The sequence below is a fragment of the Tyto alba genome, unplaced genomic scaffold (assembly GCF_018691265.1).
Source record: "Tyto alba isolate M040663 unplaced genomic scaffold, T.alba_DEE_v4.0 Super-Scaffold_7, whole genome shotgun sequence".
NCBI lineage: Eukaryota > Metazoa > Chordata > Aves > Strigiformes > Tytonidae > Tyto > Tyto alba.
Window position 1 is genome coordinate 16,582,335 of NW_024881328.1, and position 14,901 is coordinate 16,597,235.

The window sequence follows — 14,901 nt, forward strand, 5'->3', positions numbered from 1 at the left end:
TTTTTGGCTGTAGTTTGCTGTAACCCATTCGTCTCCCTAGGAGGCAGAAAAACAGGCCATGCCTCAGGGTAGATAGCTAATCATTTTCCTTAAGCAAAAGTAACTTTGCTCACAAAAACATGTACAGAACTATTCAGATGGGTCCTCTGCTCTACCAACACAGCCATCTCTCTTCCCAGGATTACTTTCCTGCTCTGCCTACTAAATCCCCACCTTTAATGGTACATAAATTGGAGTTAAGTCCTTCTCTTGACATGAGGCACCAAAGGGACTACCTTTCCCTCTCCTTGCAATGTCCATACAGGGATGTTTTCCCACACCCATGCATTGCCCACACAAGCCAGATAATTATGCTGAAACAGTACCTCCAGCCCTCCACAGTCATATGGCTTAACAGCCCATGTGGCTTTTTCTCTTGGTTCCTATCAACTAATCAAGAATCTCTGGTTTTGTATCATTTCACAAATATCACTCCTTTCCCTGGGATCATTTTAGCTGCATAATAATGACCTGTAAGTGCCAATTGTAATATTCAGCTGACCTTCAAGGTAAATTGTGCTTTGCATTTGCCTTACACACTTTCATAGAAACATAATCCACTGTCTAACATAAATGATCATTTCCAAAGAACATAATGGTTCTGAGTGCAAAAAATAACTGGCTGCAATTTGCTTCATGAGCAATTTTATTTACATTGACAGCAGAATAACTAAATTGAAAGGTCTGCTCTTTGACTGTGGCTGTATCTATGCTAACACCAAAAGTCTGTTCAGCTTCAGGAAATCAATTCACCTTTGATTTAGCCCTCTGTATTATTAACACAAGAATAATACAGAATATAGATTTTCTGCCCAGATGAAATGTGAATGTCTCTCTTCATGCCAAGGCAAGAACCACCCAAATTATTGAGAAATAACCATTTGATGGTAGGACAGTGCACCTCTCAGAAGAGCTGTGGATAGGATTCATACAAATGGAGATAGTTGGAGATAATTTCCATGCAGGTGTGCTCAGGATGCTCTGGGGTGTTGTGTGGCTATTGGGCCATCTTCATTGCATGCTAAAGGTAGCCCTCAGGCAACCTTCATAGTCAGATTGAGCTGCCACGTAGCCTTCAATTGGCAAGATAGGTCTTAGATGTGGCTGGAGTGCACTGCCTTCATGTATGGAGTAGATATGCCACATGTATGACACAGCCATGTTGCCTAATGTTGGGAATGGGGTATCGCACTTGCTGTTTTTCAAAATGCCAGAGGTCACTTTTCCAGAGCAATACAAACAAAGTGACTGGACTGCAAGGTCTATTACCTATCTGACATGGAGATGGAGTGGGATGTCTCAGGCCCACAGTTCTCTAAACTCTCCATTCCTGGTGGGACATCATAGCTGCAGATGGAGATTGTCTTGATGCCAAATACACTCCAATTTTTAGAAAATAATCTTCTTTAAATGTTCATATTACTTTTTTCCTTAATCAGAAGGATAAATCAGGTGGTGCTGCACAACAATTAAGAGAGACAGTTTGCCATTTCATTTACAAAGATACTGTATGAGAGATCCCAGGTAGTCCCAGTCCCAAAGAACCTGTAAATTACATAGAAAGTGAACAGCATATAAATAGTGTAGAGAACAATCATAAAAGCCTTGTGAATTATTCAGGAAGAAGGAAGAGCGTGATGTCCATTTTGTAAGTGGTAAGTGGAAGCAAAGAAAAAATAAATGAGTTACCCAAGGTTTTTTGATAAGTATGTCACAGAGCATTTTAACTGTTAATCTCGTATATTAAGTACATTGCTGTGAGCTAGAGCCTAGCAACACAGGGACTTCCAAATTTAGGATCTATTCCAGTTTACCTCCATTGTAGATTTGGTAAAGGTGAGGGAATCACATTGTAAATTACATTTAGATTTTCCTATGATGAAAGTCTATGAAGACATAAGACCAGACAAATTCACGCTGACCAAGTCACAACAACTTGCCACTGACACCATTGCTAACAGCACTAAAGAAATATTAAGTGCCTCAAGGTCAGGAAAAAGAAGCTTTCTTTGTGAAGGCTGAGGAAGGGAGAGGAAGCCTGTCTCAAGTGCTCCAGCAGCCCCTTGACTGTCATCAAGAAGACTTAAGACTTTGCAGGTACTCTTTGACCTCTGTCAAGGGAGTGATTGAGAACCGGTAGTGGTGGTGTGAAGGTGACACACAGCAAGGAGGAGAGCAAGAGAAGGATCTCCGTGCAGCAGTGACACTTGCACATACAGTCATGGGCTGAGGTACAGTCTTACTTATTCGTGCCTCTTGTGTTCTGGAAAAGAACAGTAAAAATAACTGTTAATAAAAATAAATATACCTTAATTCAATAGTGGCTTAATAAAAAAAAATATAGGAAAAATATACTACTGAGTTTATTTTTTTTCTCCAGAAAGTATATAAATAGTCATAAAAATATCAGTGAAAGAGGGGGAATTGAACAACTAAAAATGAAGCATCTGGTGATTACAAGAAGTTTATAACCAGAACCCCAAGACTTTCTGTTGTTATCTTGAAGGCCAGTTTACACCACAACATGGAGTACAACCCAGAGAGACCCCAGAGACAGTGGCACCAAGGAGGCGGGTTTGTCACATTGTCCATAGCACCATGCTAACACAAAACTGTGCTAGACATGCAGTTATAATAACAGTCAACTCAGCAATCCATTGTCCCAAAGAAAGCAGCCCTGGCACAAGCAGGTGCAATAAAGGAGGAAGGGAAAGGAAGGACAGATGCAGCAAGGAAACAAGAATGTGCTTTGATGAAGGGGAAGGAGGTAGTGGGGCAAGACCTTAGGAGCACCCAGAGCAGCAGCATGTCAGAGGCCACCCAGCCGTTGGCTCAGGGAAGATGGAAATGAGCAGGACCAGATGAAATGGCGGGGTTGGCACTGTGCACCATCACTAGACCTGGTGCTGCACCTCGTGCTAGGCTAGCAAGGTCTGGAGCAGCCCGTTCTCTGCTGTGGAGTGGGAGTGGCAAGGGGAAGATCTGCAGGGTTTACAGGGAGTGGACCTTCCCACCAGGTCTTTGTCCCATCTGTAAAAGCTCCCTGCATCACGTGAACCCTCCCAGGAGTTAACAGTTCAGGTAAGCAGCCCATAGACCTGGCAGTCCTTCCCCACTTGAGTTTTAACCTAGAGTGCTAAGACACTACCTGTGCTATTTCTAAAGACAATTATTCATGTCATTACCCACCCCCCCCCTGCAGATTTATTTCAGAAAAAATGTTTAACAATTATAACCAATTTTTTAAAATATTATAATAATTTTGTATCTAAACCAAAATTGTAAACATTTTCTGGTTTCTTCAATGACAATTTTAAATTTTTTTTTAGATCAGTTCTATTGTCAATTAGCCACTCTTCTGATGTGAGGATTCTGACAGCAAAAATGGGAGAAATTTGCAACAAATGCCTCTAATTTAAAAGCAGAAAAACACAGCAGGAGCAAGTGACGTCCAAATTATGAAGACCACTTCAGTTCAGTCCGGGATGGTAATCACAGTTCCATAGATGGAAGATGTGTGTCCTACCATTATAATAGGGCATTATGCTATCATACATTGAATATGTATAACCATAGAGGGACTTTTTCTTCATCAGGCCTTCAATTTAAAGGGCTCTGCTGTATCAAGAAGTGCTGTTCATGTCTCAGCAATGCTGCATGATTTAAGCATTAGATGCAATCAAATCTATTAAGGAGTGTAGTTTAATAATCCACATCCTCTTTCACTTCATTCTGTATTTATTGCCACAGCATGCAGCAAATGTGAGGCATTTCATGGCTAACAAGATTCAGAAAGGTATTAAAAAAAAAAAAAAAAAAAAAAAAAAGAAGACAGTTTTGTTTTGCTGGTTTCACACAGTTCATAATGGGATGCTCTGCACAGTGTGAGATTCACAGAGCTGGGCTCGTTCCAGAGGGAAAATAGTAAATGTATAACAAGTTTATAATCTGTGAGATACAGCTCAAGTGCCCTGCTTTCACCAAATGGGTCTTGGAAAACTTTTTTTTTTTTTTTTGCTGTTTCAGACACACTCATACACATATGGTTTATTAAATCTTTTTGCATCTTGTTAAATTACATTCAGAGGAGGTAACCAGAACAACTCCTATGTCTTCAGAAAGTTTAACCAGTGTTGTATCCTGGCCTATCCACCAGCAAAGGACAGTTGCATCCGCAAAAATCTTCAGGATAAAAAACTGTTGCAGCAAAGCTTTTAAGGAATGTCTCAGCTGTGTTTGCAAGTCCTCACAGCTACTCATTTGTAAGGCACTTTTTGAGCCTCAGCTGCAGAGCTCTAAAGCAGTGATGGTGAAGGAGTAGGAGGAGAGCAGTCTCCTTCCCACAGACCTGTCTCAGCACTGCTGCTCTGGAGGAAAAAGAGGACTGGCAGATGAGTCCCTGCTTGCTTCCCCTGCTCCATAGTTACCTGTAGGTAATATCAGCAGTGTTTCTTCCAGTGTTGCACCCATCTGAGGGGAGAGCAGCATGAATAATTTCTGATCACTCCCTGATGATCTGGATTTGATCAGGTGTCCATCAGGAGAAAGCCTCCATCCCACCAGAGCCATGAGTTCCTCTGTTTCAAATCAGGTCCTGGCAAAAGGAACTCGGAGCAGGTGGCCAGTGGGTCCACCCTGAGAGGCCAACATCTGCAGGTCAGTTGGAGCAGCTGTTGCTATTCCAAAAGCCATAAAGTTGGGGATGCTCCTCCTTAGCAAGTCATGCCATAAATATATTGAGGGTGTTGTTTTGCTACCTGCTCCCATTTCCTTACTTCAGCAATGGCATTCAAAACAACTATGCCATTTCTCTACAAAAAGCTTTAATAAACATCTCACTAAGTTTTGCTGTTAATAAATGGCAGAATTGTAAATTATTGATACAGAATCTCAGGCTGATAGGGAGGACAGGAGGTGTGTGTCCTTCTCACTGCAATTTATCCTTCTGCCAACCATGCTCAGGGCTGCTATTTGGCCCTGTAGGGGTTTCAAATGAGAAAAGGTAGTTGTGAGGTTTCTGCTGAGCTTCCAGCCTCCAGAAATGTTACAGCAAATAAATAAATAAATAAACAGATAAATAAATAGATAAATAAATAAATAAATATGGATGTTCACAGCAGAGAAGCTTCTTCAGCTATTGAGGCCATCTTCCCTGAAAGCCTGACCTGCAGGTTTGACCTCTGCATTTGAACATTTTCCCATTGTAAGACCATGTCCAAAGTCTGCTACCAAAGAGGTTTTAGCACACAGAAATTTCCACTGTAAATTACTCATGGTGTCCTAACCTAAGCCGACTGTTTTTATAGTGGTTTCCCCAGAGAGACACTGGAATGAACAGGGTACACGGCTTGAGCTCTCCTTCCAGTTTTACAGCCCAGACTTGGAGGTACATGTTCTAAGGGAGCTAAGAGGGGACTGTAATGATCCCTCAAGCTGCGGCGCAGAGTAACCCACCCCAGTGGGGCAGGATGGTGAGGCAGCCATTACAGCAGGTAGTTCCCACCACCATGATGCTGGCTGAGCTGTGTCATGGGGCTGGACCAAGGAAAGGTGCATACAGCACCATCCATCCATCCATCCATCCCCACTGCCACAAACCAAGCCCAACAAGGAAGATACATTTTCCTGGGAAAATAGCCCATCGTACTCACTAGCTTCCTAATTCCTTCTGGCTGTAGTTGAACGCTGTTTCTCAGGAGAGCCCATCCAGACAGTAGCTGTTTGCCTCAGCACTCAAATCCTTTCTTATCTGCAGTTATTTCAGTTGCTGCACCTCCATGACAGGGCTGACAAATTCAATTCTGACTGCAGTGGGACTGGGTGACAGCTGAAAACAAAAAATACAAGTGATCCTGACAGTGTCTCACTTCAAAGAAAAGAAAAGGCAAGGTAGGAAAATGTTCTTGAGACAATCTGGTGAAAGGGAGCTGTTACTGAGCCACTGCATTCACCAGGGTTTTCCAAAGGTCACTCATCCTCCCTCTTTCTGCAGTCTCACATAGACCATCTGCGGTTCAGATAACACAGCCTTTATTGGGCTTCCCACCTGTCTCAGCAAAAACTGATTATATATATTTTCCTTCTGCAGACATTTCCTCTCCTTGTTCTCTTCCTTACCTCTATTCTTTCATTCATCTCAAGCTGGTGCAAACTGTTGTATAGTCAAGGGCAGCTCTTATCCCAGGAACAGCTGAATCCAATCCCTCCAGAACTTTATAAATGTCATTAAAATCTTTCTTTGATGGTCTGCCCTGATAGTGACCTGCAATTGTATCCTGCAACTGAGGTTTATGAGAAGAGTAGCATACAAAGCAACAGTATCACTTATTTGTTACTGAGATAATGCTAACAAGATGATAATATTTAGTTATTATAAAATGGAAAACAGAAAAAATGGCTATTACATTGCATGTTGTAATTCTCCTATTGACACCTTTTCATAGTCAGCCCACCTGCTGCTCTATATCATGTCTAAATATTAGTGGAAAAATAGTATGTATAGAAACTTGTTGCTACCTATAAGAAGATTTCATATACATATATGTATTTACACATATTTATATTCATATCTATGCATGTATTTTACTAATTTATTACAGAGTTCCCATGTATTTGTATGCCTGCACACAAACCTTTGGTGGCAATACTGTTGGCTGCCCTCAAGCTTGCAGACAGACAATTCGCAACTTGGGTTGAGTATGGAAAGGGACACATAAGAGAAAGTTTAAAGTCCTTTACAAGGTAATGTCCATTTCCAACACATAATAATATTTTCAAATATTCTATTCTTGTTAGGTACTATTTTGATACTTAATAATCTATACTGATCTTATTTCATATAGTATTGATCTCTTAAACCTCCTTTGCATTATACACACAAACAAGTGTGTGTACACACACACAAAATTCTGCTACAGAATTTTCTGTTAAGATGTCACCAGCTAAAATGTATTAGAGACATCATTTTGTATTCCCTTGCATGAACATCCTAGTTTAGCAAAACATTCAAACACATGCTTAGTCTTGGAAACTTCACTGATTGCTGTATGATTACTGCTGGGTCTAGAGTTAAGATATGTTTGAACCAGACTTAAAATTGTGTCTCTCTCACAGTCTCCTATGGGAATATGATCATTATGAGCTAAAAAGTTATGCCACCCTTTTATTCACTCCGGGATTTAAAAAAAAAAAAGAAAAAAAAAAAAAAGACAGTGAAAACATACAATAAAAAAAATACTGCATACTGTATTTATTCCTGGTTCTCAACATTTTAAAGACCTCTGTGGAGCCCTAGGATCCTGTTGTGTGGTTACACAAATGCAAACACCAAACTGGGTGTATTAACAGGATTGATGTAGGACAGATGTGTAAAATGTTCCTTCTCTGCCCTGCTGCATTGATGCACCCAGATTTGGAAACTGTTCTTTGAGAAAGATGTAACCTAACTTAAAGATAATTATCAGCACAACAAGGATCACTAGATATTTATAAAATATGACCTTGTTTGGAAAGACTGAAAGAAATTTACTGGTTTAAGTCTAATGATTGAAAAAGAGAGGAATTAGAATAACAGATTTCACATGTGCTGAAGGTAGCTGCAGAGTGAATCATAAATAAATAAATGCGTGTCCACTGTGGATAGAAGAAGGTATTGGCTTAAAAGCAAGAAATGAGAATTTAAGTGAGACATCAGGAAAAAGATGGCAAGGCCCTGAATAGACTAACATCTCTCAGGAGCAGTTCAGGTAAACCTGATTCTGCTGTAAGGATGGATCTGGGTGAGGTGACGTCCTGCATATTTTATTACAGAAGTTGGTACTCCTTGGAGGAAATTATGTCCTAGAAATGTTTTTCCAGCCACTTTTCCATCCACTGCAAGTAACAGTATGCTTTGGCAGTGCTAAAAGAGACTGGCCAATTTAATAGCACTGCTTTCCAATTTCATTGGCTGGTATTTCAAGGGGATCCTTAAGTGGCTCAACTTCCTTAGACTTTCAGTGAGTTTTGGACCTTTGGGTGCTTCTGATTTTGTGTTTGCTAAAATAAAATTGCAATTTCAGTGATAAAGACATTAATATTAACAACATCTTATCTAAGTAGCAGAGCAGTAAGTAGGCTACCTTCTGTTCCTGTTCACTTTTTATCAAGGGCATGTCTTGATGACTAGGAGGGGATGGTTGTGTGGGTCCAAACACTAGAAAAAGCCAGTCCTGGTGAATCCCACATGAGTTACTAGGTCTCACGCTACCTGCTCTGAGCATGGCTAGGAATGCTGAGGAGCATAACCAACCAGATGCATAACCCATTGTAGAAATGGGAAGCAGCAGAGTGGAACACTGCAAAGAGTGAACTCCATTTCATGTGTGACTCAGGTTTGTCATGACTGAAAAATGCATAAATCTTTCACCTTATACAAGCAAAAAATATCCTGGGGAAGAGCTGGAGAGTGGTATACAAACTTTTCCACATTACCACATAAAGCAGCAGGCTCTGTTTTAGACCACTTATCCCTGAAATTTTCTTCTCTTTACTAAACTATGTCATTTGTTTTCTACCATTCAAAACCATCCAGATACATCCTCTTATGCTGAAATAGACCACCCTGTGTTCTCTGCACAAAAAAGTAATTGGCTTTAAGTGCAACAGAGCTACCTAAATAAAACCTCCTTCCTGGTCTGCATAGATAGGCAGCAGAAAATGGGATGGCTTTGGGGGTGAGATGTCTTGTAGAGAAAAGAAGTTTCTGGAAGGTCACTCCCAGCAGGACAGAGATGTATTAGAATAGCCTGGTATTCAAGCACCACTGCTTATTTCCAAGGAGAGTGGCAATCTCACTTTGGTTGTCCTGGGAGATAATAACCTCCTTAAAATAGAGTATTTCACACTTCACTGTGGGGTAACCACGTGACTCCAAGGAAAATGGGCAAGCCCAGAGCGGACGGCATCTCTGTGCTGTGCAGAGAACATCTTCACCAGCAAAGGGGCACAAAATCCACTGAAATAAATGCAGAGAAGCCCTCACACTCCCTTAACATTGGCTTATTCTGATTCTCAGTTCTGTATCAATAGTGATCTGAGCCTGAGCCCCTGTTTGGCCCTCCAGTATTTTTTGAGGCTCCAAGGTGAAAATCAGTAAGTTATCCAGTCATTAAATTCAACTTACTTGAGACCATATTTCTACAGCAATCAAACCACTAATACTATTAATATTAATATTATTAATATTACTGTTAATACTCTACTTCTAAAATCGAGCAGATCTGCATATGGGTTTGTTCAGAAATAAGACATCTTCTGTTGATTTCTAAACATCTCATTGAAACCCTCAACTTGAAGCTCCTTTTTCCTCAGTCTGTTGCTTCACCCTGTGGAAAAGCAAGATGCAGGGAGGCAGAGAGGGTAGGAGGGTAGCAGAACCCACTAGAGAACAGAAAGATCGAGGAAAACTGTACAAAATCTAGGCACACCACCAGCCTCACTTGTGTGATCTGTGCCATTGTCGATCATAACAAGCCAATTAGACTTTCTCAGCACAGCGCCTATTCATGAGCCTGAATACCTTCTCTTGTTCAAGCACTGTCAACAAAGAACTTTGCTCTGAGCTGTCCAAATATTCTATAATTAAGATGAATTAGCAAGTGGAGAAGCAACTGCAGCAAGAAGAAATAAGAAGGAAGCAATTGTGCAGAATATTAAATTTGTTCCTCAAGCTTTAAGTCTGAACTGACAGACCTGTGAACTTTCTTCTTTGCTAGCTTCTCTTTTCCTCATTTTTTTTTACTTCTGTTTCCTTTGGTAACAGAAGAGTGAAAAGGACACAACCCACTAGCTACTAAACTGAAGCACCATTTCTTTCATATATTTTTTTTCCTCCTACTACTCTTTACTGAGCCCTTTATCTCACAGAACTTCTCCCCATTTACTCCTGTAACCAGAAGAGTCAGGTGTGCTGAGAAGCACATGAACAAGGAAAATGTGTTCCTGCCACCTAGAGTCTGAAAGCACTGTTCTGGTCTTCAGAAAGTAGATGCCCTTTCTTTAGGAGAAAGTGGAGATTTGAATGGCTTTCAACCTTGGATTTGAAGTGGACATAAGTATCCTCCAAGAGATGAGAAGGGGAAAGGGGATATCTTTTAGCCTAGGTGTTATCTTCTTTCTTCTCGCTTGTGGTCTACCTGCAAGTTGTGATGTTTGGCTGTGTTAGACTTATGTCCAGGAGCATCTCTTTCTTGGCTTTCCCCTGCTGCAGGTCCCAAGCACAGTGGAAAAACTGAAAAACCAAATGGCAGCAGCAAGCCTACATTGACATACTTTACCCTTAGATGATTTTTCAGTCTCACAGGGTCCTCATCCCTCAGAAAAGGCTGTGAATATGCTTTTTCTCTCGTCCTTTTTGTGCTGTTGATGGAACTGCTCCTCCCCACAAACTGCAAAACATAAGATATAATAGACAAGATAAATACTTTGGGTCTAATTCTCAGAGCAGAGAAAGTCTGGGCTGAGCCCATGGGTGGCAGAACCCTACAGGTCCCTCTTTAAGCATTATTCAGATAATCATGAGACTATGTTTTGGAATAGCTTCCTGACCGCGCCCCCCTGCCAGGAATGTGGGCAGGTGAAGGTTAGTTTTCTGGCTTACATGAGAACGGGTTGATCTGTCCAAGACAGCTTGGGCCATGAAACCTCTCTCAGGAACTGCAAACTCTAAGCAGAAAAAGTCTGTGATGTTAAGGCAGCAGCTGAAAGGGATACTTATAAGGATTTCAACTCTATATTTTGTCACTTACCTGTCCTTTCAATCATCCTTTAGGGACATAAATCCCAGGAGAGTCCTTAGGCCTTTCCTTAAATGATTTGCCAGATATGACTGAACTGTGTCAGAGGCATAAAAAGAGTCTTGGTCAGGAGGGGTTTCTGCTCACAAGAGAAAGGGTAGATCTGTAGCTGGCCTAGAGATGAGAAAAAAAGGGGTTTTTTGGGGGGGGTATGCAATAATGTTAATTAAAAAACCAAACCAAACCAAAACAAAAAAAAAAAACAACAAAACAAAACAACTCAAATTGTTTAGAACTTTATTTCCTCTTGCTGTTATAGGAGGTTTGGAGGTTTTCTCTCTGGTGGACCTCTGATTTTCAAATGCAGGACATATCTTTACTCTTTGGCTAATAAAAGCTCTTCATCTGGCACAGAAATGGGCCATTAGTCTTTAAAAAGAACTATAACATATGTCTTTAAGCATAAAAGACTGTAAATAAAGGCTTGTTAGGGCAAGGTGAACATTTCAGGGTGGAATTGATACACATTTCCTGATGAGAAGTAAAAGGAGAAATGTGCATGAGGCAGCCCATTTTGTTGGCAAACAAGTCAGAGAGTCTAGAAAGCTGCTCAATCTCTTTCATCCTGTGAAAAAAAAACTTGCCCAGTTCAATCCCCAGCGCCTTCCCTTCCCAGAGAGCTCCTCTAATCAGATTCAGCTATTCAGAAATGCTGAGAAATAATGGCTGCATGGGAAGTTCAATACAGAGAACATTCAGTATCCAGCCACCCTGGCCCTGATGTTCATCATCGTTGCAGAACTGTAGCCATGTTCCTCATTACAAGCAAGATTGCTGTATTTAGATTGCCCTGCAGCTCTCCTTAATCAGCTATCTAATTTTAGGCCTTTGAATCAAGACTGGAAAGGGGAGGAGGGAGAGAGGTTATTGACAGAGTTCTTAAAATACTGTAGCAAAATCCTACACTTGTTAATCATTCTCTTTATCTGATTTATACCCAAAAGATATTATCTGTTCTTCGCTCCCTCAACTCCTTTATTCCCTCCAGGATTCACACTGAAAAGAGCTAAGATCAACTGCAAAAAAACTTTGATGAAGTTTCACATTGGATTTATGTTCTCTGTATGGGATACCTCATTGCATCAGTATACTGACTTAACCCTTTTTTAGCTTCTTTGTTGCAATAGAGATAGACTTAGCTCTCAAGCTCTATTGATCTGTCCTATCCTCAGTCACAACTCCAGAAACTTTCCATTCTTTTGGCTCATTTCCACTACATTTGATGAAGAAGTCTTTTGACAGCAGATATCCAGAAATGTTGGGTAGGTCCTGCTGGGTATGCTGGTTTTGGCTGGGATAGAGTTAATTTTCTTCATAGTATGGGTCTACATTTTGGATTTGTGTTGATAATACAGGGATGTTTTAGTTATTGCTTCTCACACCGCTCCACCAGTGAGGAAGGTGGGGATGCATAAGAAGTCGGGAGGGGACAAAGCCAGGACAGCTGACCCCAACTGATCATGGGGATATTCCATACTTTATGATGTCACGATCAGCATATAAAGTTGTGGAAGAAGGAGGAAGGGGAGGATATTCAGAGTTACAGCATCTGTCTTCCCAAGTAACCATTACGCATGATGGAGATCTGTTTTCCTGGAGATGGGTTTATCTCAACCCACAAGTTTTCTCAGTTTTACCCTCCTGATTCTCTCCCCCATTCCACTGGAGGGAAGTGAGCAAGCAGCTGTGTGGGGCTTAGTTACCAGCTGGGGTTAAACCACAACACTGGGAAACTGAGGGACTCTGATTCCAGAAAGCATGAGAGCATTCTGACTCCTGCAGGCTGGTGATTTATTTCTATGTCTCTCTGGAAGAGCAATGTCAATAAAAAGTTATTACAGCTCTTTCTTTTCCCATAAAACTAAGTCAATAAGATATTATTGTGGTGGCTTGTTTTAAAGGAATGCCTGGCAGCCAAAACCACACAGAGAAATAAGAAGGGGACTGGAAGGAAACCCCTAAATACGGGTCTGTATTTATCCACCAGGTGTGTCTGAGGCAGCAGTTCAGGATCTGAATGTCATAAAGATGGACCTGATACACAGCCTAGAGGCTCTTATGGACTTTCACAGCAGCACTAGCTAGGAAAGTGCAACAGTCCCTCCCAGCTAGAGCCCTGCTGCTCTCCTCCCTTTGAGCCATAGACAAGATCCTCACAGACTGAAAATCAGTGTACTAGCTTATTCTTCAGTGGTGGATTTGATTATTTCCAAGTCAGAAGTGACCTGATTCTTTATTTACTGCATATCATTCAGAATTATGCTGAAGAGCTAGTGCACTTTGGGCTGAAATCCAAACAGCAAGCAGAGCTGCAAGAAAAGTGTTAGGCTCTACAGCTGAAGAACAGAACAGAACTGCCTACAAAATCTGCCCAAGGTGATCTCATTACCTGTCTGGCAGGCATCCCATCACCTGTCTGCCTATGTCACTCCCTTTATCCATATCTTAGCATATCTGAATGCCTATTGAATAGAGTTGCTTAACAGTGGTGTAAATCCTACAGTTTGACAGCTGTGAAAAGACCCATCACCCAAAGATCTAATTTGTGACATCCGGTGTGCACCTAACAAAAGTTGGTCCTCACTCAAAATCAATTTCCACTGCTGCAGTATTTTGTCTGTGTTGCAAAAACCCTTCCAATGAGCACAGGTGTCTTCCATCTCTCATCACCAACATGAGATAGGTCTCCAGATAATGTTTCTTGGATCACCAATGTTTATTTCTTACTACAATCAACCTTTATCTAAATTAACAGCATTTGTTTGGAGTACTCACAAGAACTTGTTCAATTTTATCAGCAACCACAGTCCCAGAAGCATTTGTTTCAGCTGAAAGAGTATGAGAACAGATGAAATAAAGTTAGTTGCTTCACACTAGATGTGCTCTACCAAGTCTTTTCTCTTTAGATGAAACAAAGCATTTGGAAAAGGATGAAACAAAGCATTTGGAAAAGGATGAAACAGAAGGAAGGAAAAATTATGAAAAATGACTGTCCAAGGTGTCTTTACAGATTCATGGTTTGTATGTACACTACAGGTATCACAGAGAGAAGAAGAGATGCAGGAAGGAGTTATTCAGGTAAGAGGGTCTGTAACCTAGCAAGCTAATCCAGGTAACAAACTGGAGGGACTGTTCCTCTGCTTACATAGTCCAAATGAAATATATGCATTTCCCAGAGTAGTAGAGAAAAAAACATATCAGTCTGATGTTCACTAACCTCATTACTGTATAACTGATGGGAGGAAGAAGAAGGGATGGGCTGGTTACAGCTAGTCCATTAATCAGGTCCCTGGTGAAGCATCTCAGCTAGAGTTAAAATTAAAGTTAGCAAATTAATCGGGACTTCACAATGGAAACCGCAAAGCATATGGTGTCAGCTAATGGAGAGGCTGTAGGGCTGAAGACTCTGAAACTTCGCGTCTTCCTGAAATCTAATTAGACCCTAATGGAAGGAAGACTGAGCGAAGGCTCTTAATTGAAAATTACACTTCCAGTTCAATCAGAGCCTGCTTCCGTGTTGCTATTAAAGGCCTTTTAAAAATAGCTGAATTCTGCAGTGACCTTGCATACAAAGTGTTCGCTTACTGAGAGTAGCTGTATGGATAATCAATGGATGCCTCAGTGATGGATTTGGACCTGTTCTGTAATAATTTATGACTAGTGTGTATTGACCTGGTTACTGGGATGTTGTCTGTATGAATGAATATATGGTTTAATTTAATAGGAGCTGTCCAGAAAGAACAAACAAGCAGGTAAAAATGTCTCAAGGCAAGCCACTCCTTGGCAAACACTTCAGAAGTGTTAAGAGATAATGCACAGACAGGAAACAGCCTGGAAATACTCATGTACCTAAAAGGGAAAACATTTCCCAAAGAAGGAATAATTGTTCTCCAGGTCTATTTAGGCCCAGACTCATTTTCATCTAACTTTGGACATAGGGTCATAGAATTATAGAATGGTTTGGATTGGAAGGGACCTTCAAGATCATCTAGTTTCAACCCCTCTGCCATGGACAAGGACACCTTCC

General features: G+C 41.0%; 1 long non-coding RNA gene across 2 annotated transcripts; it reads right to left on the minus strand.

The window, feature by feature from the left end:
• Positions 1-708: 708 nt before the first annotated feature.
• LOC116964376 lies at positions 709-13,712 on the minus strand. Of its 2 annotated transcripts, XR_004408733.2 has the most exons (5): positions 13,650-13,712; positions 10,827-10,988; positions 10,356-10,466; positions 5,691-5,866; positions 709-2,302 (listed from the first exon to the last, which is right to left on the minus strand). It is a non-coding gene; the product is annotated as an uncharacterized LOC116964376 (long non-coding RNA). The 2 variants fall into 2 exon arrangements; XR_004408732.2 differs by lacking the exon at positions 5,691-5,866.
• Between the last annotated feature and the right edge of the window lie 1,189 nt (positions 13,713-14,901).